The following is a 26,526-nucleotide window of genomic DNA, read 5'->3' as shown; positions in this document are numbered from 1 at the left end:
CAATTACTGTGAGAAACAAGATACAGGGTGAACATTTAAAAGTTGAAATTACTCTCAGATTAAAACCTATTTCCTTACAAGTAAAGATTTGTATACTGAGTGGATTAATAATCTCCTCTAGGATAATTTTACTATTCAGTGGAAACCTGAGAATCATTAGCAAAGGGCACTTTATGTAGACAAGAAATAATTAAAAATGGGTGAGGAGTGTTTGGAGAGACTATAGACAAATGACAATTATTTTAGAATGCGAAAAACAACTGATGAAATTTTATCCATAATATCTGCATCTATGAATACATCAGCAGACGACAGGCATGATTTAGGAAAGACAACCCTGAGCTTTGCATAAGGAATGTAAATGCTTAGTGAATTTCCAGGCCTCTGGGACCTTCTATAGCCATAGGCAGTATAAATAAATAAGTGTTGTGCTATTTAGAGTAGAACAAAGTACACCAAGACTGTGGGAGCAGTCTAGGTATGAACATCAGCTCATGAAGCTAGAACTAAAGGTTATTATTAACCCTTCCTCATGTCCAATAATGAAGGGCCCAAGAGATATTACTGTAGCTTTAAAATACACCTTGTTGTCAGTTTCGTAATTGCCAAGGTTCGCTAAATGTTACTACTGTTTACTCACAGTTCTCTTTTCATTTTTTTCAATAGACTTTAGGACTCTCATGTCCCTGGAGTAACATGACATTCGTTTCCTAATGTCAACAAACCCACAAGAGCTTAAATTGCCCTCAGATGTCAAACAAGCACAGCCAATCATTGATTCCCCAGAACGCTTCTCATTGGCCAAAACTAATTTGGTGGGAAATACTTATTTCTCAGCAACAGGTCTACCCTCGAACCCTACAATTGTGTCAGAGGCGGATTTTGCTTCATCAGCTGATCTTCAACAGTGAGTTCTCCCAGGGTGGACCTAGACCCTCTGTCAAGTCAGTCTGTCTTCAGTGTAACAAATAGACTTAGTTATATCTCCTGAATTCCTGCTCCCCTCCTTTTCTTTAGGAGTCAGTGAAAACGTAGAAGGGAGTAACAAGACATCCTGTCTCTCTATGCAATCTCTTCCTCCTGTGTTCCTCAGGGAACACAGTGTCTTTTGCAGTGTCTGTACACAGTTCTCTAGAGGGCTAGATAGTGTGTCAATAAGAAAGTCACATTTTAGTCTTTGTCTTTCTCATTAACTCTGTCTCCTACTTATGAACTTCTCCATTTTCCCATGTTATGCAGGGCAAATTCTCCCTCACCATCCACCAAAATTGAGTTCTCCAAGGTGCTTCCTGGAAAATTTGTGATCCCAATGTCAAGATAACTCTCCTTCTACTCCTATTGAAACCATTTTTGTGATTTGTCAGCCAGGATATTCTACCCCAATTATCCATAGTTCATGTTACCTCAACTCAACTTGCAGTGAAGAAAGCAAAATTCTACTCTTATAGCATGTGTTTCTTAATTGGAGTCAAGTAACACTCCATAAACCACAAATTCTCTTCTAGAGGTTGAGATAAAATTTCTTTTGAAATCAGGACACTTTAGTACTACTTTGGGTTTCAGTGTGAGTAGCAGAGTTTCCTCTGTTGTTAAAATGAAGATTTCCTGGCCCCACTCTCCAGAAATTCTGATTCTGCTTATCTACTATAGGGCCCAGAACCATGAGAAACCCAGATTATTTTAACACAAGTCATTTTATACTCTTACTCTGCAAAACAGAAATCTCTGACTTCACTTTATTGATTAGGTAAGTTAGACTTTTGTAAAGGAATTAAATATGCTTCTTAGGATACAAATTAGACAAAGCCATAAATAAAGTTTTTTGACAATTTATTATCTTGGTGTGCACAAAAATTTAAAAAAGTAAATAACTGAATTATAGGGCAGTTGTTCTTAAATCTAATAATGTTATCAGAACTCCTAGGATCTTATTCTAGTTTGCTAGCTGCCTGAATGCAATACACCAGAAACAGAATGGCTTTTAAAATAGGGAATTTAATAAGTTTCTAATTTACAGTTTTAAGGCTGAGAAAATGTCCCAGTTAAAACAAGTCTACAGAAATGTCCAATCAAAGGCATCCAGGGAAAGATTCCTTGGTTCAAGAAGGCCAATGAAGTTCAGGGTATCTCTCTTAAGTGAGGAGGCTCATGGTGAACACAGTCACGGTTTCTCTCTCAGCTGGAAGGGCACATGGTGAACACAGTATCATCTGCTAGCTTTCTCTCCTGCCTTCCTGTTTCATGAAGTTCCCTAGGAGACATTTCCCTTCTTCATCTTCAAAGCGCTGGCTGATGGACTCTCTGCTTTATGGTGCTGCAGCATTCTCTGCTCTCTTTGAATCTCCATTCTCCAAAATGTTTCCTCTTTTATAGGATTCCAGAAACTTATCAAAACCACCCAAATGGGTGGAGACATGTCATCACCTAATCCGGCTTAACAACCACTCTTGATTAAATCACATCTCCAGGGAGATGATCTGATTAGTTTCAAACATACAGTATTGAATGGGGATTATTCTGCCTTTATGAAATGGGATTTAGAGTAAAACATGGCTTTTCTAGGGGACATACATCCTTTCAAACCAGTAGAAAGCTCCTCATCTTCAACATTTAACAATAGACATCTCAGGCATAAATAATAATGCTTAATGGGTCTGTTTTGGGCCGATGTGTCTTTAGCTATTTGTTTCCTTTTTTTTTTTTTTTTACCTTTCTCATTTAGATTTATGTTAGATTTCTGATTTAAAAATCTCCTACTGTATATTATTATAACAATTACCATTTAATATCTTAAAACCATAAAGGCAACATTTACAAAATAAAACGTTATTACTTGTTTAGAAAAATTTCTACAGTCACTTGAAATGGTATAACATATCCCAAAGCCTCAGAAGCTTCCTTCAGATGCAGCAGATTATTCATGTTCTAGGGAAAATCAGAAACGAAATGTCTATTGATGGGGTGCACAGATGGTTCAGTGGTAGAATGCTCACCTTCCATGTGGAAGACCTGGGTTCGAATACTGTACTGTGCACCCCCCCAAAGAAAAAAGCATGTTGATGAAAGAATGATTACTTTTATTGTTTACATTGTAAAATACTGAGACTCCTCATAGTAAACTGATTAAAAGCATCTTGGCACTATGCTGTGCTAGCTGAAGGAATTTGCTTAACCTTTCTGTGCCTTAGTTTCTTCATCTTTATGTTCAGAATCATGGTAACATGTCTTTCATGGCATTTCCAGGAATGCTGTTTAAACTCTTACCATGTCAGTTTCTCCATTTTCAAAACAGTGATAAAAACAATACCTGCTTGTTTGGGTTGCTGTGAAGATTAAATGATTAATATACATATGTACATACATATGTAAGCTGTTTACTATGGTAAATGAATTGACACATATAAGACATTTAAGAGATGCCTAGCCTATATGAAGTACTCTATAAGTATTATTCATTATTAGAAACTAATAAATATTGAAAAGAATTTCATCTATTTTTATTTGTAGGTCAACAATCATGGATGACATTGACACATATTTCTTGAGCTTTAAAGGTTATGATTTTGAACCTTCTTTAGTTGATATTGACCTATTAGAAAATCTAGATGATTTTGAAATTAGAGATAATGATGTCTTCATAATCGCATATCCAAAATCTGGTAAATTTGAGAAATGAAGCCACCTGTTGTCATTCTCCATTCTGGATTTTTAATAGATATATATATATTTATATAGTGTCTTTACATATCAAAAACAGCCTAGCCTACACTTAAACAACCACTTACAATCAGAAACAATTACATAAAACTCAAATCTCTAGATAATAAGACCATTTTCAAAGTATGAATAGTGTCAATTCTGAGGTGTGCTGGTTTAAATCTATTATATACCCCAGAAAAGCCCTGTTTTAACTCAATCTTGTGGGAGCAGCTGTTTCTTTTAATCCTGATTCAATACTGTTGGGCACTTACTTTTAATTAAATTATCCCCACAGAGATATAGCATGCCCAATTTTGGGTGGGACATTTTGATTGATGGAGATGTGACTCTATCTATTCCAGGTGGGACTTGATTAGTCACTGGAGTCCTTTAAAAGAGGAAACATTTTGGAGAGAGCAGAGCTGACAGAGTAGAGCTGATGTGACATTGGGAATCAAGACAGAAACAGCCTGGGTGCTAAGCAAGGACACAGAAATAGCCAGAAACTGAAGAGGATAAATCTCCAGCCCTGGCAGGTGCTAAGTTAAGTGATGAAACCCAGAGTTTTTTCCCAGAGCAGCTAACTAAGTAAGTGCCCACAGACAACTAGAAAGGAAACCATTGGCATCAGAAGCTGGTAGCAATGGAACCAGGAACAAGGACCAACAGATGCCAGTCACGTGCATTCCCAAGTCATTGTATCTTGAATTAAGGTACCTTTTCCTGGATGACTTAGTTTGGACTTTTGTGTGTGTGTGTGTGTGTGTGGGCAGGCACTGGGAATTGAACCCGGGTCTTCAGCATGGCAGGCAAGACTCTACGTGCTCAGCCACTGTGGCCTGCCCAATTTGAACATTTTCATAGGCTTAGAACTATAAACTTACAACTTATTAAATCCTTTTTTTAAAAGCCATTTCGTTTCTGGTATATTGTATTCCATCAACTGAACAAACTAATATAGATGGAAAATAGGAGCCTGGCATGACCAATTCTTTTAAATAAAACCAAACCTTAGTGCCATTATATTTGATCACATCTAGGCTCATTTAAATGGAAATAACATTATTCAAAACACTGACATGAGTTTCCCAAATCCCTTCATAGCTAATGAGCAGGATTGATTGGTTAAGAAACTGAGGGTCAATAAGATCTGCCATTTTTTCTTCCCACCTTCCCCTAATGTGTAATGGGAAGTCAAAGACTTTCTCTGGGCATTTGGTAGTAAAGAAAAGAAAAACCTACAAAATGTAGAAACCTGAAAATGTTGAGTAGCAGAGATGAGGGAGAAATTGAACATATTATCATATTGTTTTGGAGAGGCATCTGGGCCTTGAGGTATATTTTTAAAAGGTACATTTCTGAGAATAGAAATTAAGCAGGCATAGTCAAAGAAGATGGTAGAAAGGGACCTTACATGTAGTACAAGAAACAGCAAGAAGGAGCCAAAGAATTAACCTGAATCACCACTATCATGGAGTCAGAATACCCATAACTCTTCAAAGTGAAAAAGGAACTATTAGTCCTTGATTTAATCTTTATTCAGTTTTATGTGAAACAGAAACAAACAACAAAAAAAACCTGGTCAAATTAACAGGCGTACTTAGAAAAGATAAAAAGAAAAAAAATCTCCTAATGATTTTAAAATGGATGGTATTATTGTTGAAATTAATCTTTAGAAATTAATTCAGAGTTGAAAACAAGGTTATTCATCTTGACAGGTATCATCTGGATTCAGCAGATACTAAGCTTGATTTATTTTGAGGGACATCATAACAGAACTGAGAATGTGGATACCCTTTGCAGAGCCCCCTTCCTGGAATACGATATACGCAAAGTGGACTTTAGCAAGACACCATCACCTCGCATCCTCACTTCCCACCTCCCACATTATTTAGCACTGAGAGGTCTCAAGAACAAAAAAGCCAAAGTACATCATAGAAATAATTTTTTGTCTCATCTCCATGTCTTGTTCTTGGCTCCACTGATCTAAAGTCTTTCAAATGTTGTGCTTATTGTATTGTTATGATATGGTCATTCATAAATATATATATGCTGTATGACAGGGTCACATTTCATTATTCTTCTATGTGAGTATCCTATTATTGCAGCACCATCTGTTGAATTTTTGCTTGTTTTTTGTTGGCTTGTTTTTGGGGAAGTGTATGGACTGGGAATCAAACCCGGTCTCCTGCATGATAGATGAGAATTCTACCACTGAACCACCCTGACACCCACTTATACCTTACATCTATTTTTTAACGTGATGAGTATGTTTATATTAATTAGGTATGGAATTATAAGTATATGCATATACTGGGCCCCCATATACATTATTTTGCAATTTAATTATATCATCTATAGCAAAAAAAACCTGTCATGTCAGCACAGTAAACTCCATTTTTCTTAAACAGCATTTTATTGTATAGCTGTCCAATATTTAATTGTATTGATGGAAAGATATCTTTCAGCAAATGTGTATGTTATATTGTAATAAACATTCTTATATGTATTTGCACTTTATAATTCTGGTGAAATATGTCTAAAAGTGGAATTTTCAAGAGAAAGTGTCCAAATATTTTATATGTTGGTAGGTGTTATCTATTTGCCTTCTATAGTGTATTAACATATTTCATTAAACAGCATGTAGGAATGCTTCTTTCCTCATGGACTCACCAATGAATGGAATTATCAATCTCTGCTAATGTGCAGGTTAAAAAAAATCTTATTCTTGAATAATTTGCTTTTGATTTTAATGAAATTGAGTATTTTTGGTGTAACTTTAGGCCTATAAATACCTTTTATATTCTTTGCTTAGTTTTCTTTAATTTGTCTCTGTGTTATTTAGATTCAGTTGTCAACTTGGCCAGGTGAGCATACCTAGTCTTGTTGCTGCAGATATAAGCCAACCGTACGTGAACCTCATCTGTTGCCAATTACATCTGCAGTCAGCTAGGAGGCGTGTCTGCTGCAATGAGTGATGTTTGACTTAATTGGCTGGTGCTTCAATGAGAGATTGCAACGTAGCACTGCTAAGCAGCTCGGCATTCCTCATCTCAGCACTTGCATCTCAGCCCAGGCCTTTGGAGATACAGAAAGAAGTCACCCCGGGGAAAGTTGTTGGAACCCAGGGGCCTGGAGAGAAGACCAGCAGAGACCATTCTGTGCCTTCCACGTAAGAAAGAACCTCAGTGGAAAGTTAGCTGCCTTTCCTCTGAAGAACCAACAAAATAAATCCCCTTTTATTAAAAGCCAATCCGTCTCTGGTGTGTTGCATTCTGGCAGCTAGCAAACTAGAACAGTCTCTTATTTAATGTTTTGTAGAAGGATTTACATGGTACAAATATTTTCCCAATTAATGGCTTAACTTTAAAATTTTTGAAAGCTTTTAATATTATGTAACCACTCTGTTAATCTTTGCTTCTTGGCCTCTGGCTCTTTTTGTTTTGCTAAGAAAAGATTTCGCCACTACAAAGATCATGCAAATACTATCAAGGCTTTTTCTAATTAGTTTATGCTTTTATTTTTTACAATTATAAATTATATCTGATATTATATGTGATATGAAGTATGAATATTGCACTATCTTGGCCCAAAGTTACCTAACATAATTTATTGAAGCATTCCACTTTTTCCCCATTATTTTGAAGACTACATTTGGATATAGTAAGTTTCCCAGTTTCTCCTTTCTGATTCTGCATTTTTTATTCCAAAAAAAATTCTGACAGGACTAAACCAGGCCATTTCTTCAGTACTTTCAACATACCATCATTTAAATGTTTTCCTATCTCATAAGTCAATCCTCCATCGACTTCATTTCCTAATATGTTAATTCCCCTAATAACTTTCAGATGTTGTTTTGAATTGATTAATTATAAAGGTTACTTCTGAGACAATCATTAGCCTTGCAATACTCTTAACATTCCATCCAGTGTCACTCATGGATCTATGTTTTAATCAGGTCTATATTTGTGTCCTTCAAATAAGTTACACATTGTTCTTCATATACTGCTTACTCACATTTTAACTAAGTTAACTCCTAGTTTTTTGTTTATTTTTAAATTGCAATTATGAATTAGAATTTTTATCTCTATTTTCTTTTCTATTTAATTATTGCTGTTGTAAAGAAAAAGACATTGGTTTTCTTACTCTACTATATCTAGTCCCCTTAAACTCTTTTATTAGTTTTATTAATTTTCCTTTTATTCTCTCAGATTTATTTCATCAGCCTAAAATGATAATAAATTTGATTTATTTTTACATTTTAATATTTATACTTAATTTTTCTATTGTTACCTAAAAAAAATCTGTGAAAAAATTGATTAATAGAAATGATTGATAATAATCTTCTCTCATCCTTGATTCTTGAGAATGTTCAGTAAAGTATTTTTTTATGTTCGTTGTTTTGTTCTGCTATTGAATTCTTATGTAAATAATGCTGAGAATTATTTTTCCATTCTTAAATTAATTGGGGATTTACTTCTATTTATGCTTTATCTTAGAATAGGTATAATCATATCAAATGACTTTTTGTCAACTGTGAAGATGTCATGTATTTTTTCCCCTATAATCTATAATGAAATGAATTCATTAATTAACTTAATAATGTTTTATTTCCAGAATAAATCTTACTTGCTTATAGATACTAGAAAAATTTTACACACTGCCATAAGTGTTTTGTTAATTTCTATGCAGAATTTTGTTAATCTATAATTATTCAAAAATTTATCTCTAATTTTTATGATTATTCTATCTTTATTTATTCTCATTGTCAAGGTAATTCTCATCTTGTATGACAATCTTGAAGGCTTTTTAAATTTCTCTAAATTCTAGAGTAGTTTTTCATAGATTAACTGGTTTTGTGTATTTGGTTAAAGTCCCTTATAAATACATCTGGTCAGTTTATTTGCTGGCTGCTTCCTCTAAGCATTTGTTATAATTTTATTTTCAAAGTTAATTTTTCCTATCTCATCTAGAAAAACAAAAAACTTAAGACTTGTTCTTTCATCATTTAATGAATTGCTGCTAATTGTATGATTTTCTTTTTCATTCATTTAAAATGGTGTAAGTTTTTATTGTCTTTCTTTTTCACATTTTAAAAAAATTATTAGAATTGTTCTATTTTATTACCTTTTCCTCTGAAGAACTACCTTAAAAAAATTAGTATTTTTTACTTCATTAATATATGCTCTCTTTTATTTAATTATTTCCTTATACTTTCATTGCATTTATTTTCCTATCACCTCTAATTAAATAATATATTTATTCCCAATATTTATTTTGAAAATATTAATATTTTAAAACTATGGATAGTCTTTTGAATCTAGCTTTAGATATAATTTGTTAATATTTAAATAATATGTAATCTCAGTATTAATTTTCTAATTTGTCCAAGTTATTTTGAACACTTTTTGTTTCCAAATTTTATATAGTTTTATTTTTACTTTTTCAATGATGATTTTAGTATTACGGCACTATCATCAGATAACAATATTGTAGGAGTTCTAATATGGGGAATTCATGCATAAGTTTTATGACAAAAAAAATGGTGAATTTCTCAATATGTTCCATGACTACATAACAAAATTATGTATATTATTTTCATGGGGTAACAATGCAGAGGTATATGAAATTAATTTTGTTTTTTGAATTATTCATTTCCTTCTATCCTTTTATCTGAAATTAGGTGTGTATAAGTCTACTATGATTATTACTACGTCAAAATCTTTAGACTCACCAGATTGTGCCATCTAAGTAACTCTGTTATGTTACTCAGTTTACAAAGATTCCTGTTCTGTTGTATGTTGCAAAAAAATTATTACTTCTCATATTGAATCATTTGACTTTATTTTATTTAACTTTATATTTATATTGTCACTTATTCTCCATTTCTCTGAGGTTTTGTTTGTTTGTGATTTTCAATACTATTTTCACTGCTGTATACTTTTACAAGCTCCATGATTTTATCACTTTTGTGCTTTTCCTTCATTGACTATTTTGCTATTATGACATATTCTGCTTGAACATTCTTGAACATGTACCGAGTACACATTCACACTGCACGAGCTTCCCTACGATACACACCCATGAATATAATTTAAAAACCATAGAAAAAAATATTAAATCTTATAAGATGATTTTTTTAAGAGTACAGTCATACCAGTTGATGTCATTACTGCTTATTTTTCCTTATCCTACAGTACTTTTTCCTGTCAGATTTCTTAATTTTTGCCAATCTGGCAATTATAAAATAATAGTTCAACTATTATTAAGCACACTTTCCTATGTTTATTGATCATAATTATGTCTCCTTTAGCGAACAATCTGTGACTTTGCTTAATTTCCTCTGTTTTTCTTTTTATTGTTGATATGCTCGATATATATAATTCGTTATGTGTGTTTCTTCTCTCACATTTTGTTGCTTTTTTGTGACTTTCTTTATGGTATATTTTGATGGATAACTTCTTTAATTTTAATGTAGCCAAATTTATTGTTTTATTTTAAATAATTTTTTCTTCTTTAAGAAATCCTTCCCTGATCCAAGAAGAGAAATACAATATACAATATGATTTTATATAACAAAGTCTTGCTGTCATTTATCAACCCTTAATCTTTAAATATGATGTGCAATAGAGGTCTAGTTTCACTTATATCTGGCCATTTGCCCAAATACTGAATGGTGAATAGTTTCCCCATTTCTCACTGATATCCAATGCCATCTTGACTATCAATTGAATATCACATAATACTCATGGGGTTAAACTGACATAATTTGCAATATTTATCAACTTCACAAATAAATAATTTAGCTTCTAGGAATTTATCCAATATGCTGTCAAACATGAAAAGTCATGTGAATAAAGTGTGATTGCAATGCTCTTTGTATTAGCAAAATCTTGATAACTACCTAAATTTCCATGGATAGTACATATAATATTTCATTCATATAATGAAATATTATTCAGGTATTAATAAAAATCTGGAGGATAACCAAAAATTGTTAAAACTACTTCTTTATTCTCCCTGCAGATTGTTTACATCTATAGAAACCCTCAGGATTTTGATCTCCTGTTGTCATTTTTCAAATTTGATGCTTATATTAAATGCTCCAGAGAATTTCGAACAATTCATGAAATGGTTTCTAGATGCAAGAGATAACTATGAATTTCTTTAACACACAATATGTTTATGAGATAATTCTGCCATTTAGCCAAATTCTCAAGTGTACAGAAGACATTTGGAGGAAATGGAAAAGGGAGATAGAGGGTGGGATGCAGATGAGTGGTGGTTACTGCCCATAAATTTATTCTGCCACCCAAAGATCTTTCTACTCTTAGCAGGGCCACTTTAGAGGTTGTCATGATTGCAAAGGCATGTTTTTTTCAGAAATATTTTTACCACACTATAAAAGAATCATAAACATTCAGACGCTCTAGATCCATATCTCTGTATGTTCCAGAACAGCTAATGTTCATGGTGGGTACAATTAGTTTGCTCTGCTTTGGGCCTCTGGTAGACCTCATAAGGCAGCTGCGGAACTTCTCATTTTACCACCAAGAAGTCGGGGGTTGGTGCAAGAGGCTTGTGGAGAGAGCACCTGGGGTTCTCAACCGTTTGGAAGATTATATTTAGTTTCTCTCCTTTTGTTGACAGTTAGCGGTGCTATCCAGGGATTTTAGAAGAGAGAATAGGAGGAGAAATGGAGATGTGTTTTCAGGTGCAGGAAATTGGAGAAGGAAAGATCTCACCTTAAAGAAAGCTTCAAAATTTGGTCTATGGTTTCCTAATCTCTGTATTGCTGCTTTCCTTCATATGTAGTAACTTTTATGGGCGTACTCTTATAAAAATCAGGAAATTGCTTCCAGGCACTAACCATTAAAAAGGTATGGATGTGCAGTATTAGGGGATGGATTTTCCTTTCTGAGGCCTCTTAAAAAGAAAAATTATTGTGCAATAACTGCAACATCTTTGTCTCATCGCATATTAATTTTTCCCACAGTTGTAGGAAGCTGTTGGTTTGATCATATCAGAGGATGGTATGAGCACAAATACGATTTCAATATTTTGTTTATGAAGAATGAAGATATGAAGGAGGTAAGATGAGAAGGTTATGTTGAAGAAAATAATTATTTCCTCAAAATCCTCTTCACTTGGTTAGTGTGAACCATTTTCTCCTGTCTTGGTCACCTTCCCACTTAAATACTGCTACTCAGGCTTCTTTCTGGTCTTCTAATTTCTTGCCAATCTCTTAATTTCTGTCGTCCTCAGGGCTCTCCGCCAGGCCTCCTCTCACAACGCCCAATTTCCTTTCATGATGTTTTTCTTTTGGATCCTCCTGAAGCAATAGAGGCAAACTCAGATGTCCAGAGAAGCCAGATATAAATAAAGAGGAGGCACTCTGGTGCACTGGGGTGAGAAGCCACTACTAAGACATGGCTCCTTATCGCCAGAGGAGAATTTGTGCCCTAGGATGCAAGTTCTCCTATCTTTAAGAGAACCTTGAAATGTAGATCTCATGTGAAATCACTTAATTTGTAAATATTGGCAAGCAGATCAAAGTTATCTTAAATATTGTGTAAATAAAACAAAATATATTTGAAGGTCACTATTCTGTGATCTGATTGACAGTTGATTTACTCATACATGATGTATTTATTCATTCCTTTATTTTAAAATATTGAATGCCTAATCCATGGCAGGTACTGAATCATAAGAAAAAGAAAATTAGCCACTTTATGCTTGCAGTTCATAATCTAAAAGGAAAGACAAGTGTTTATCAAGCATGTGATTGAACTCAAACCTGTTGTTAATCTTATGAAGAAAAGTACAGGTATGATGTCACTATATTTAACAAGAGGACTGGATATAGTCAAATGTGATAGAAGAGATTTTCCAGAAGTAACATGGGAACTGCAAAGCTAGATTTATATGAGGTAACAGAGGCATGTGAGCTAGAAGAACTTCCAAACCAAGACAACAATATGGAAATTCCCTGGAACAGGAGTTTTCTTCCTTTGTGGATTAGAAGGAAGTACCTCACAATGGTGAAAGGTATAGATTGAGAGCTGTGTAGGATTCAGATTGTACAAACTTTAGAGATTGTGTTAGTGATATTTTTAAAATCCTAAAAGCAGTGAGGTGCCCTTCAGGAGTTATAGTAGGTAACAATATAATAGAATCAATATTTTTAAATATCATTTCTATTAGTGGGTGGAAATGTGATGATAGTGAATATGGGCAGACTAAATACAGAGCAGTGTAAATCCAGTGAAAACCAACCATGCGTTGGATTAGAGTGGTATCATGGGAATCTGAGAGAATGCAAGTTTTAAGATGTAATTAGGAGGTAAAAAGGAAAGGGATTACTTTTAGGAACAAAAGAAAGAGCAACCAGGAGATTTTCTAGCTTTTTTATTGATTTATTTGTGCAGATGGTGCTGTACATGAGGTCTTTAGGGAACACTGAAGAAGGTTAAGTTTAGATAGAGGAAATGCTAAGGTTGATTTTGACATGTGGATTTTAACGTGACTTAGAAGCATCTAAACAGATATATTGAGGAATAAGTAGAAATTACAGGTTTAAAGTAAAGAAGAGTCTGGTATAAAGGTATTAATTTGGGCATCAACACTGTACAGTATATAATTGAAATCATGAATATGGATAAGATAGAGGAGGTGTTGCTGCAAAGGGTGAGACATAATGAAGAACTGGAATAAACTGCTCAGAGATTTTCACATATCAAATTAGGATTGAGGGGTGAATCTACCTTGGAAACAGAAAAAGGAACAATCAGAGAAGTGGAAACAAATGAGTATTATGGTGACATGGAAGTCAAAACAGTGTCAAAAACGAGGGATGGATAATATTTCCAAGGCTACCAAGAAATTCAGTATGAATTAGAGTTTAAAATGTCCCCTGAATTTAGTGACATGAAGTAGTGTGACACGTACTAAATCCAATTAGAGTGAGTTGGGGGAATAATTTGGTGTATCCCAAATCTACATCATCAGCCCAGATCCTTGACACATGCATATCATTGCCCTCTTCACACATAATCTATTATCTAATATTGGGACTTCAAACAAAAATTCATCCCCTTCCCTGAAGAGGCTCCTTCTCTTCCTGTGATTCCCCAGTATTTAAGTGGTCAAGTCAGAAATCAGATTAAATCTTTGACAACTCCTCCTCCTTAACAGCTTCATTTAGTCACTAAATCAATGAATCGTTTCTACTTCTACCTCTGAAATCTTTGTGGAAAACGAAAATGATATCAATCCATATTTCCCCTTCCCTAGGCCAAGTCACTGTTATCTCTTGATAAATGTCTTCAGCACCTGCCTAATCAGTCTGCCTGTCTCCAATCTCACCTCAGTCCGTTTAGTCCACGTTTTTCAACCTGAAGAATCATTCTCAAAATGAAAATCTATCCTCTCCTTATTTTTATATTTAAATTCCTTCATAATAATTTTTTGCTCACACCAAAGCCTTAATGAACAATAGAATTTACTGAAAATTTGGACAATGACATCACAGAGTAAGTAAACAATACAAAGTGCAAATGCTTATCTGTTCCATATTTTCCATCTTCAATATCACTTTTGTTTTACCTTGTACCAACTAGCCATAGTTTAGGTATTTTGATCTAGGTTTTTCTTCAGCCATTCAAAGTCATTTTCTTACCATAAAATAGAAGGAGAGTCTTTTTTGGCTCTGCAAAGAAGTTAGACCTTTTGGGGTCAACTCAAGTTTTTAAAGCTGTTTCTAAGGATCACAGATTTCTGAATTAAATAGGCATGTTTCAAAGTTTTAGAAAAGTTTGAGGATCTTTCTGTTGAATGTTTAGCCCCCTGCTCACTGCACCAAACTGTCTGTCAAAATGAGAGACAACTTTACCACCTCCAGGGGAGGGGATCTCACTGAATGGAGGTTGGCAAAGAGCTTAACAAAGTCTGTCAAGAAGAACAGCAGTCCCAGTGCCCCAGCCCACTCCCTGGTTTGCAGGTGCTGTGGTCAGCAGACAAAGCCTAATCCCCACAGGCACTGTAGAGTAAAACATTTACTCACACAAGAAGAGTCAGTTAAGTTTGGCTTCACTAGTGGGCATTGGTCCTCCATGGTCAGCGTTTTTCAATCCAGGAAGATAGATCATTTATGCACCCCTTGTTCTTGTGCCACAGTGGAGGGTTGTTACCTCTCCCACCAGCTGGGTGAACTGGTTGCCTTGAAATGTCTTCAGTTAATGTTCACATGTATTTGGGTCAAAATTGGAAGGAACATGCTGGCATTCACTATTAGCTGTAGAATAACACTAGGCACTCCTGAGAAGAGGGTCAACATGCACTTACCCCGTCCTAGAAGCCAGGCTAACTGGATCCTGAGCACGGAGTTTATTCTGGGTGAAAGGGGAAGATAACAACTTGCCCTCAGAGCATCCCCTCCACATTGCCCTTGTCTGCTACTTTACTTCAAGATTTTTTGGTAATTATGCATGATGCTATTGTATATCTGGTTCTCCAATGGTTACTCCACCAGAAAAACCCAAGCTCATGAAGTGTATCTCAGAGCATTATGCATATTTATCACTGACTTGGAGGTAAAAATATCCCTAGAACCATAGGACCAAGCAGAGCCTATTTAGACTGTCTTGTCCCAGTTGGGGGGAAGGTAAGCTGCTGATTTTCTCTTTATGTTTGTTAGTTTTCTTTAAATGTAGTAGAATGCTGCCATCTAATTTCAATGATGCGACTCTGAAAGTACTACTTAAATCTATTCAGTTTTAAAATACACCCATCCTAATATACAGTAATTCATGTGTGCATACCTATAAAATGCAAGCACACATGCATCAGGGGATGTGTACACGAATGCTTACACTAGCATTGTACATAATGGCCTAAAACTTGAAGCATTGCAATTTCTCAACTGTGATGGAATCGGTGAATTAACTTAGTATATTCATACACTGGAATACCACACAGTATTAAAACAAAACAAATTACCAATATATGTGAAAACACTAATGAAACTCTCAGTCTTTTTATTGATATAAAAATATAGAAGCAAAAATAAATATTGGGTTTTCCATTTAGGTAATGTATTAACACAGAAGTAAATTATGATATTGAGGGCTCAGTAGTAAGTTGGAAAAAGTAAAATTAAAAGCATGAGATTAATTTTCATAAAATTCAAAGATAGTGTTTATCATTTGGGGGAGAAAAAGATTTATGATTAGGAAGAACAAGTGTTTGAGGGGTTCTGGGAAACCGGCATTGTTCAATTTCTTGATATGCATGTCAGAGTCATGGGGGTTCACTTTATAGTAATTCTTTAATCAAATATTTTAATGAGTTCTCTGCATGTGTTTTTTTTTTTATTTTAACATTTGTTCCACCTATTATATATTTATTTTTAATCCATATGTTTTACTCATCTGTCCAAAAGGGAGATAAAAGAAGCATCAGACACATTTTCACAATCACATAGTCACATTGCAAAATATTTCATTATACAATCATCTTCAAGAAACATGGCTACTGGAACACAGTTCTATATTTTCAGGCATTTCCCCACAGCCTCTTTGTTAGGCCTTAGCTGAAAGGTGACATCTATTTAATGCGTAAGAATATCCTCCAGGATAACCTCTCAACTGTGGAATCTCTCAGCCATTGACACTATTTTATCTTATTTTTCTCTTCCCCCTTTCAGTCGAGAAGGTTTTCTCAATCCCTTGGTGCTGAGTCCTAACTCGTTCTAGGATTTATGTCCCACGTTGCCAGGAAGGTCCACACCCTTGGGAGTCATGTCCCATGTAGAGAGGGGGAGGGCAGTGAGTTTGCTTGTCATGTTGGCTGAGAGAGAGAGGCCACATCTGAGCAACAAAAGAGGTTCTCCTGGGGTTGACTATTTGGCCTAATTTTAAATAGGGTTAGCTTATCCTTTGTGGGGTTAAGTTTCGTATGAACAAACCACAACCTATTGCCTTGGCTGTCCCCACTGCTTGTGAGGATATCAAGAATTCTCCACTTGGGGGCTCACTTCAGCAGCACATATACTAAAATTGGAACAATACAGAGGAGATTAGCATGACTCCTGTGCCAGGATGACACGCAAATTCGTGAAGGGTTCCATATAAAAAAAAAAAAGAATTCTCCACTTGGGGAAGTTGAATTCTCTCCCTTTCTCATCATTCTCCCAAGGGAACTTTGCAAATACTTTTTTATTCACTCTTTAAATCCTTCTGGGATTTCTCAAGGCATCACTCTGGACAAACCTACAAATCTCATGCCCTACTCAAGTTTCCATGTACTTATTCTGCATGTATTTTATTTTACAATACAAAATCTTTAAAATTATTTTATTTATCTAAATATAAATGAGATCCTATTTACTGCCACATCATTGGGGAAAGTGAAATATGAGAATTTTTAAATAATACTAACAAATTTTCGTACACATACATTCCATACATGGTGTATAATCTGTGCCTCACAATATCATCACATAGCTGTCTATTTATCACCATGATCATTTCTTACATTTGCAATATAGTGAGAAATGTAATCTTTCTCCTGTTTTGATCTTTTTCCTCATATGTCATAATTGGCTGAAGTTTTCAGAGAAGAAATTTTACATAACTGATTCCTTGATGGAATAGACTTTGGAGACTGAAGTAATAAAGTGGGAAATATCGTGTAGGAAGAGTTTATCATTTTGTGGGAGATGCTCAGATTATGGGCAGTGATAGGTGATAGCGTCGGGAAATGGCACATATGCTAAAGAACCATCCTAAGTGGACAACTTCAGAGACATAGAAAAGCCTTATTTCTGCAAATTCTTAGGTCTGTTGCTTCTTTTATTGTTTCTGTTGTCTTTATTTCTATTGGTTTTTGGCCGCATTGTCACCTCTCTTCATCTTGCCCATCTTGAGTATGTGCGTGTCATTCAACATAAGAGTTATTTGTAACAATAATTTCATAATCATGGTCCTATTATTTTAAGTACCCTCTCATGCTCAATATTCTTCTGTTGACTATCCCCTCTCAGAAGTAATCAAAGATACTTGGCACACTCTGCAAGGCCCTTTATCATCCGTTCCCAACTTGCATCTCCAGCTCCATTCCTTACAAGTCCAGTTTTCCATGAAATGGAAGGCATTTCAAGATTCTGTAATTTGGAACTCACTTTAAACTTAGGCAGTCTCATGCTTCTCCAGGGACATTTCTTTCACTTGAAAGTTGTTCTAAGCACTGCAATCTCTCTTTCCGAAGAAATGTCATTGTGCATTTCATTTCTCTGTCTGATTTCTCCCATGTACTGTAATTATTTGCTTTACTCTTCTTTTTTTTTTTTTTTTTTTTTTTTTTTTACCAATGACATATTCCAAGTTTATTCTCGAATGTCGGTTCACATCAGTGGGACCATACAGTATTTGTCCTTTAGTTTTTGGCTAGACTCACTCAGCATAATGTTCTCTAGGTCCATCCATGTTATTACATGCTTCATAAGTTTATCCTATCTTAAAGCTGCATAATATTCCATCGTATGTATATACCACAGTTTGTTTAGCTACTCTTCTGTTGATGGACATTTTGGCTGTTTCCATCTCTTTGCAATTGTAAATAACGCTGCTATAAACATTGGTGTGCAAATGTCTGTTTGTGTCTTTGCCCTTAAGTCCTTTGAGTAGATACCCAGCAATGGTATTGCTGGGTCGTATGGAAATTCTATATTCAGCTTTTTGAGGAACCGCCAAACTGCCTTCCACAGTGGTTGCACCATTTGACATTCCCACCAACAGTGGATAAGTGTGCCTCTTTCTCCGCATCCTCTCCAGCACTTGTCATTTTCTGTTTTGTTGATAATGGCCATTCTGGTGGGTGTGAGATGATATCTCATTGTGGTTTTGATTTGCCTACACAATGGGAGGCAATATTTGGAAATGATATATCAGATAAAGGTCTAGTATCCAGAATTGGTAAAGAGATTGTTCAACTCAACAACAAAAAGACAGCCAACCCAATTACAAAATGGGAAAAAGACTTGAACAGACACCTTCCAGAAGAGGAAATACAAATGGCGAAAAGGCACATGAAGAGATGCTCAATGTCCCTGGCCATTAGAGAAATGCATTACTCTTTTTGTCATTAAATTGTGAATTCTTCATGAGCACAGATAATTTATTCTTCACTTTAATTTCCCCATCACCTAGCACAGTCTGAAGTATGGAATTTATTCCCAAAATGGTGGTTGAATGAATAAATGTAACTGAGCTGATCCTTATGCAAGCAAACAGTAGGAAGTTCCAACTAGTTTGACAACCAAAGCACTCATTTTCAAAGGGTTAAGAAGTAATGTATCCTTGTCAAATTTCAGACTTAGAATGAATCCAAGCACCATTAGTTTTTCAAAACATGATGAAGTTATTAGGCTTTAACTCATACATTCTTTGTAAATGGAATAGACTTCCAACTCCACAATTCCTTTTAGGATCTCAGAAGTTCTGTGTTAAAACTTTGCACTTTTCTTGAGAAAGAACTGAATGAAAAGGACTTGGATGCAGTTGTCAGGCTACCTTTCAGAATATGAATATTAATCCACTAGCAAACTATAATGCTATTCTAAAAGATGAAATTGGGACAAGAAACAATGATGGACACTTCCTGTGTAAAGGTGAGGCTTAGTGATTTATAGCAGCAAAAATTTAGGGGGATTAACAGGTGTTCCCAACAGTTCTTGCCACTTGATACTGTCATTTGGGCCCTAGAGAGAATCTAACTTCTAATTGAAAATGAATCTGCTGTATATTTGCTTCAGCTCAGAGACTGACACTTGAGACTGTGTAATTAATATTAAATTCTTTCCTTCTAGGCAATGTCATCCTTTTACATTTCTTAGCAAAGCTTTTTCTGAAGGCACTGGGGATAAATGAATAGGAGAGATCCAATTCTTATTTTCCTTTAGAACATTCTAGGAGGTAAACTTTATACTTGTTTTCACATGGGGGAGGAGATTGGACTAATGTTATTTGCTCAGATTTCTTCATTATAAAAAGTAGAGTGGTATGACATTTCACCCAATCTGTTAAGCATTCAATTATTCAACATATGCAATCAGTTTCTTTTGAGTATCTATTATGTTCCTGTAGTTTTTCTTAAGAATAAATATATTTTCCTTCTGATATCCTTTATGTTTAAAAACTTTTTATTTTAATCACTTTAGTACATACCATACCAATTCATAATTTGTAGTTATATATTTTATACTTTAATTTCAAACTTATTCATAACTTGACATCATGATGATGGTTAGTGATTTATACTTAATTATGTAAGTATCTTATTGAAATTGACCCAAATATTGGTATTTACAAAATTGTTCTTTTTCCTTTTCTTCCATTTATCCTCAACTCCCACTTCTCATTGCTGAACTAGAATCAAATATACAGCAATTCTTATGCCCATAGTACCTTGCTATTTGCTTTGCATACCAATAATAATGTTTACAAAAGAAAATATTATACCTGAAGATTCTAAATTAGAGATTTCCTAAAGAAATGGGTTAAGGACGACTTAAACTTCTATAGGGTAGAACGACAACAATGGCCGCTCTGGGCAGCCTATGCATTTTTAATTTATTTCTTGAAAAATGTTTGGACCTCATTTTTTTTTAAGTTTACATGTGAAGAATATATACTTCTAAGCTCGTGTTAAAACTTACATGATGTTTCGCTTCCCAGTGCCTGGCCATGCCAAAAAAAAAAGTAGAAGAAGAAGAATTACATGGTATATGTAGTTTCCTTGGTTATTACTTGGCACATAGTAAAATATAATTTAAAATTCTAATTTCTGTTTATTTTAGAGTTTTTTCCTATAAAGAAAGATTATGATTAAATTGTTTCAAATGGAAATTTAACAGAGCAGTAGACATGAATATATTTACGTATTGCAGCATTCTTAAGTTTGTCTCATCATCACTCTGAATAAGGAAAGGTGAGGTGTCAAACCCCATGGTAAACTAACACAGATATCTAGCTTGGCTTGGAGAAGATACGAAAGTGGTTTGGGGAGAACTTCCTCACCCAGGTGCTGTTCACTGCTCATACCACTAGGTACTGTTGGAGACTGGGAAACATCACTTGACTGTGGGGCAGAATGAAAGATATGACAGGATATTCCAAAGGAACATGAAAGATTTCCCCTTGGAGTTCACCTGGGATATAAATGAGGAGCAGAATTAGAATCATAGTCCAAAAGAAATATATAAAAATCCCTTACTCATACACAGTGAGTTCAAGTTAAAACGTGGAACACAGTTAATACCACAATTATAAAAATGTGCTTCCATCAATTGTAACGAATATTCCACTAAAACGAAAGTTGTACATAAAAGGGTATTTATGGGAATCCTATATTTTATGTGGGATCGTCCCGTAAGCAAATAACATCTCTAATAAAGAAAAAAATTGATTACCAGAAGGTATATATTAAAATGCATATTAATTTGTGCCTCTTATGCAATGTAAATAATTAAACTTTATTAATAGATAATATTAAATTATGCTTCAGATAACTTGCCATGTGTTTGCTGAACTATTTGGAATTTCAAAAATCAAAATGATTTGGGAGCTATTCTGCACTGGTAAACTGCATGATAATAAAATAGCAAAAATTGTCAGGGATGATTGTCAATGTCTTGATAGTTTTCTGTAGTGTTGATTTTTTCAATATCTACTATTGAATTATAATCACTTAAACATTAAAAATCCTTTTATTCATTAGTTAAAATTTGTTTTGTGGTTTCTAACAATGTGAGTGTCAAAATTTGATGGTCGGGTGCACAGGTGGTTCAGTGGTAGAATGCTCACCTTCCATTCAGGAGATGTGGGTTTAATTCCTGGCCCATACACCCAACAAAAACAAGAAAAAATTGATGGTAAGTGGACCAAATAGAAGTGTAAATAACAGTTGTATATTTAAGTTAAAATCATTAAAAATGAGAAAAATATGGGTAACTCTGTTTATAGTTCTAGAATAGGGAACCATTTCTGAAGCACAAAAGCAATGGAAGAAACTAAAAAGAAAAGTTGAGTAAAGTTACATTCATAAACACAACAGGAAAACACCATTCATAGCACTAAACAAATTGAAAACAATCCAATGACAACTAGGCCAATACAATAGAAGAGAGATCACATATGGAGAGCAACACAAATATAGAAAACTGAATTTTGTCAAATATGTAAAAAAAAATTCCATGGAAGAAGCATGAATTTTTGAACAAATGTTGCATGTGACATTTTAGAAAAAAATATTGAAATTCGACCTAAATCTAAATACCTTATAAAATTCACTCAAAGTACATTGGAGATCAAAATATAAAGTGTAATCTATAAAAGAAACAGAAGAAACAGGAGAAAATCTACAAGATCTTGGTATAAGCAAGAAGTTCTTAGTCATAATACCAAAAGCATGATCCATAAAAGAGAAATATAAGTTGTACTTCATCAAATTAAAAACTAACATTGGGACTGCAAAAGATCTCATGAAGAAGATGAAAGTAAAGTCCACAGTCTTGGTTGAATATTTGCAAATCACATCTTCCATAAAGGACTGTACCCAGGATATAATGAACACTTTAATCTCAACAGTAAGAAAAGACTGTTCCAACTGGAAAATGGAAAAAAAAGGCTTAAACTGCCGCGTCCTCTTTTTCCTCCCCAGTTTAACACGGTTCCCTGGAAGGAAGGGCGGTAGGCAAGGCCTTCAACGCCCCAAAAGAAGATGAGGCATAAAATGGTGTAATAGAAAAATACTGGGATTAACGACACTAATTGTGTGTTTCTTGTTGCTGGTTGTGCTCCAAGCATTATATCAAAACGAATCAGAAAGCAAAAGAATTGGAAAAAATGATACAAATTGTACAAAATGCAAAACCTTATTAATGACTGTTTGGAAAAAATTAGGTTGGGACGCCCCCGTTAAGCAAGTCATGCTGCAGATACAGCAGGCAGAAGTGCTTTTAGAACAAGTCACAGAAAAGTACCCCATAGAAAGTAAACACTTACAATTAAAAAACCCTGCATTGAGCCATCCTAGAAATTTACTCCCCACCACGGCACCGGTCCATTGCTATAAAACAATAAAAAATCTAAGTAAACAATGTAACCTTTTAATCAAAACAAGCTAACCTTTAACCAGACTAAAATAAGTCTTGACATATTGCCTCACCTGTAGAATAATAGGAAAAGAAAGTCTAAACTCAGAAAACTGCAAACACAATGTCTGTGGTTTAAGCCAATATCTTGCTGCTATTAAAATCTTGTGTAAGTGTTCCTAAGAAAATCAAAACGTGTACTTTCGCTTTGCTTCCCTGAACCTGTAACTTTACCTAAAACGTAAGCCATGACACAACCATGATTCTGTGATACCTGTTTCCTTGCCAAGAATAAGGGTATAAAATCAGTTAAGCAAAAATAAATCTAAGCAACTCTTCTCAGAAAAAAATTCTCTAAGCTGTCTCTTGGTGTTCTTCTCGTGCCGACGACCCTCCACACCTTCAAGCCCGTTCCCTCTGCTGCGGCTGGACCGCAGCATTAAACAACATTTAATCAAAGAGGAAAATGTACTGGAAAATAAGAAAATAAAAATAAGTGTACCATTATTAACCATCATGGAAATAAAAATTGAAGGTACTATGTGATGTCACTATACACTTATTAGAATATCCCAGCTTAAGAAAAAATACTGACAATACATTGTGCTGACAAGGATGCTGAGTGACTTGATCTTTCAAACATTGCTGGTGAAATACAAAATATCACAACCACTTTTGAAGAGGGTTTATCAGTTTCTCATAAAGTTGCATATACAGTTAACATATGACCTAGCAATACCACTGTTAGATATTTATGCTAGAAAATAAAACTTATATCCATACTCAAAACAGCATCTGAATGTTACTAGCAATATTTTTAATGGCCCAAAACTGGAAGCATGCTAAATGTCCCCCAAAAGATGAATGGATAAACAAATTGTAGGACACCCTATACAGTGGAATTCTACTCAGTAATAAAGAATGAAAGATGTTAAACTTGAATAGATTTTAAGAGTGTGATACCGAATGAAAAAAAAAGCCAAACTCAAATGGTATGTAATTTATAGTTCCATTTATATGACATTTTCAAAGTGACAAAATTATAGTGATGGAGAATGGATTGGTGGTTTTCAGGTGTGAAGTGGAGAGAGGGATATAACTATTGATGGCTTACATGAGGGAGTTTCTTTGTGGTAATTGGACAGACTGTATCCTAATAGTACTGATGGTTGCATGAATCTACGTGTGATAGAATTTCGTAGAACTATAGTCAACCCCACCACACTCCTGAAAAAAAAGTACATGTAGAAACTCGTGAAACCCAAAAGGGTATTTAAATTTGAGTTAATAGGACTGTGTCAATGTCAAATTCTTCCTTTTGATTATGTGCTATGGCAATGTATGATATTATCAGTAGGTCAAGTGATAAAGAATACACCAGGATTTTCTGTATTATTTTGGTATCTTGTTTGGAGTCTTAACTATTCTGAAATAAAATATTATTCAATATTTTATTTAGCTTTTTATTTATTGTTTTTCTTATTTTATATACAATATTTTAAATGATCCAAAATTGGATTTGGTGAAAGATTTCTAAGATTAAATATTTACTTTTTAAATTCTTTTGCTATTTAAATTGTATCTCATGCTTAAAAGTTCCTATTAATATCTGCAAGAACTTGCTTTGTACAGCTACAACCTCCATGGCCTCTGGACACCCATGTTCACAGGCATCAGCATAACATCCCAACCTGTGCCTATACCTGCCCTGAAACAAATCCCTGCACTGAGTGCCCCACCCAGTACCCTGCTCCCTGCTGTACAATCATCCCACAAACACATGGCCTTAGACTACTGAAATAAGTCAATTCCCAAAGTATATCAATCAAGATTTTAAATACCTCATAGACATCAGAAGATCACTAAGCATATCACAATGCAGACAGGTATAGCCCTGCTTAACGACCAAATTAAAACACCACAGGAGACACGGACATTGGAACAACTATTCAAAGATGTTCATACAACTCTACTTAACAAAATAAGTGAGATAGCAAATGACATGAAGGGGATCAAGAAGACAGCAGAAGAGCACAAAGAGGAATTTGAGAGAATAAATAGAAAAATAGCAGAATTCACAGAGATTAAAGATTCTGTTGACAAAATAAAAAATATACTAGAGGCATACAACACCAGATTTGAAGAGACGAAAGGAAGAATAAGTGATATAGAGGACAAGAAAGCTGACTTCAAAGACTCAAAACAGCAAATGTCAAAAAAAAAAAAGAAAAATTTTGAATTGGATCTAAGGGGAATGAGAGAGAAAACAAAGTGCACAAATATAAAAATTGTTGGTGTCCCAGAAGGAGAAGAGAGGAGTAAACAGCTAGGAAGTGTAGTTGAGGATATAATGGGGGAAAACTTCCCAAACCTCATCAAGGACATAAATATACAAGTCAAAGAAGCCCAATGAACTTCAAACAGAATAAATCCAAATAGGCCTTCCCCAAGAAACATACTAATCAGTCTGTCAAATGCTGAAAAGAAGCAGAAAATTCTGAAAAAGCAAGAACAAACAATCTCCTACATACAAGGGAACCCAAATAAGACTGACTTCAGAATACTAAACTAGCACCTTGGAGGTGAGAGAGGGATGGTATGATATATTCAAGATCCTGAAAGAGAAAGACTTCCAGCCAAGAATTCTGTACCCAGCCAAACTGTCCTTCAAAACTGATGGAATGATGAAAGTTTTCAGAGACAAACAAGTCCTGAAAGAATTTGTCAACAAGAGACCAGCCCTATAAGAAATACCAAAAGGAGTTTTGCTGGCTGAAAAAATAAGACATGAGAGGAAGGTCTGGAGGAGGGTACAGAATTGAAGAGTACCACTAAGAGTAATTTAAAGAATACAAAGAGTAAGAGGGAAAAAATAGATAAATTGGGACAAATAAAATAAAGACATGCTGGTGGATTCAAGAAACACATTTTCAGTAATAACTTTGAATGTTAACAAACTGAACTTACCAATTAAAAGATACAAATTGGCAGAATGAATTAGGAAACACAATCCCGCTATATGCTGCTTACAAGAGACTCATCTTAGACACAAGGGTAAAATAGATTGAAAGTGAAAGAATGGAAAAAGATTTTCCACGCTAGTTGTAACCAAAAGAAAGCAGGAGTAGCTATACTAATATCAGACAAAATAGACTTTAAATGAAAAGACATAAAAGATAAAGGACAGGGACTTCCTGGAAGATGGCGGCTTAGTAAGACGCGCGGATCTTAGTTTCTTCTCCAGGACACCTACTAGGGGAGTAGAAACGATACAGAAAGCGCCCAAAGCCACAACAGAGATAAAAAAGACAGCGTACCACATCCTGGAACGGCTGGCTGGCTGAGAGAAGCAGCTCGGGTGAGATCGCCGAGGCGCGCGGGCCTTACCGGGCGGGGTGGCAAGCGGCCGGAGTTACTCCCTTCCCCCTTCCCGGGCCGGCTGGGAGAATTGGAGAGGCGGTCCCCTGAAACAAAGACGGCTGGCGCCCACACCACGCGCAGCCCCCGGACCAACTGAGAGAATTGGATCGGAAACCCCCAGGCCGCGGAGAACGGTGACGGGTGCGGGAGGCCCCTTCCAAACCCGTGACTCCCGGGGAACGTGCACTCTCTCGGGCGGGCCACTGCCGCTGGCGCCCTCCCGCCACGCTTGTGGCCCAGGGCCGACTAGGAAATTC

The 26,526-nt window shown here is 35.1% G+C and overlaps 2 long non-coding RNA genes and 1 other non-coding gene across 3 annotated transcripts in view; 2 read left to right on the top strand and 1 right to left on the bottom strand.

The window, feature by feature from the left end:
• The window catches only part of LOC143682895 (uncharacterized), a 105,901-nt gene that overhangs the window by 62,752 nt on the left and 16,623 nt on the right, over positions 1 to 26,526 (bottom strand). The gene's annotated exons all lie outside the window — the stretch shown is intronic.
• LOC143685108 (uncharacterized) lies at positions 826 to 11,708 on the top strand. The gene is made up of 3 exons (XR_013176378.1): positions 826 to 907; positions 1,651 to 1,747; positions 10,726 to 11,708. It is a non-coding gene; the product is annotated as an uncharacterized LOC143685108 (long non-coding RNA).
• On the top strand, positions 16,725 to 16,831 carry LOC143685365 (U6 spliceosomal RNA). The gene has a single exon (XR_013176608.1). It is a non-coding gene; the product is annotated as a U6 spliceosomal RNA (small nuclear RNA).

Source organism: Tamandua tetradactyla, chromosome 5, assembly GCF_023851605.1.
Source record: "Tamandua tetradactyla isolate mTamTet1 chromosome 5, mTamTet1.pri, whole genome shotgun sequence".
Lineage (NCBI taxonomy): Eukaryota > Metazoa > Chordata > Mammalia > Pilosa > Myrmecophagidae > Tamandua > Tamandua tetradactyla.
Note: the sequence above shows the minus strand (reverse complement) of the source record. Positions and strands in the feature narration are given on the sequence as shown.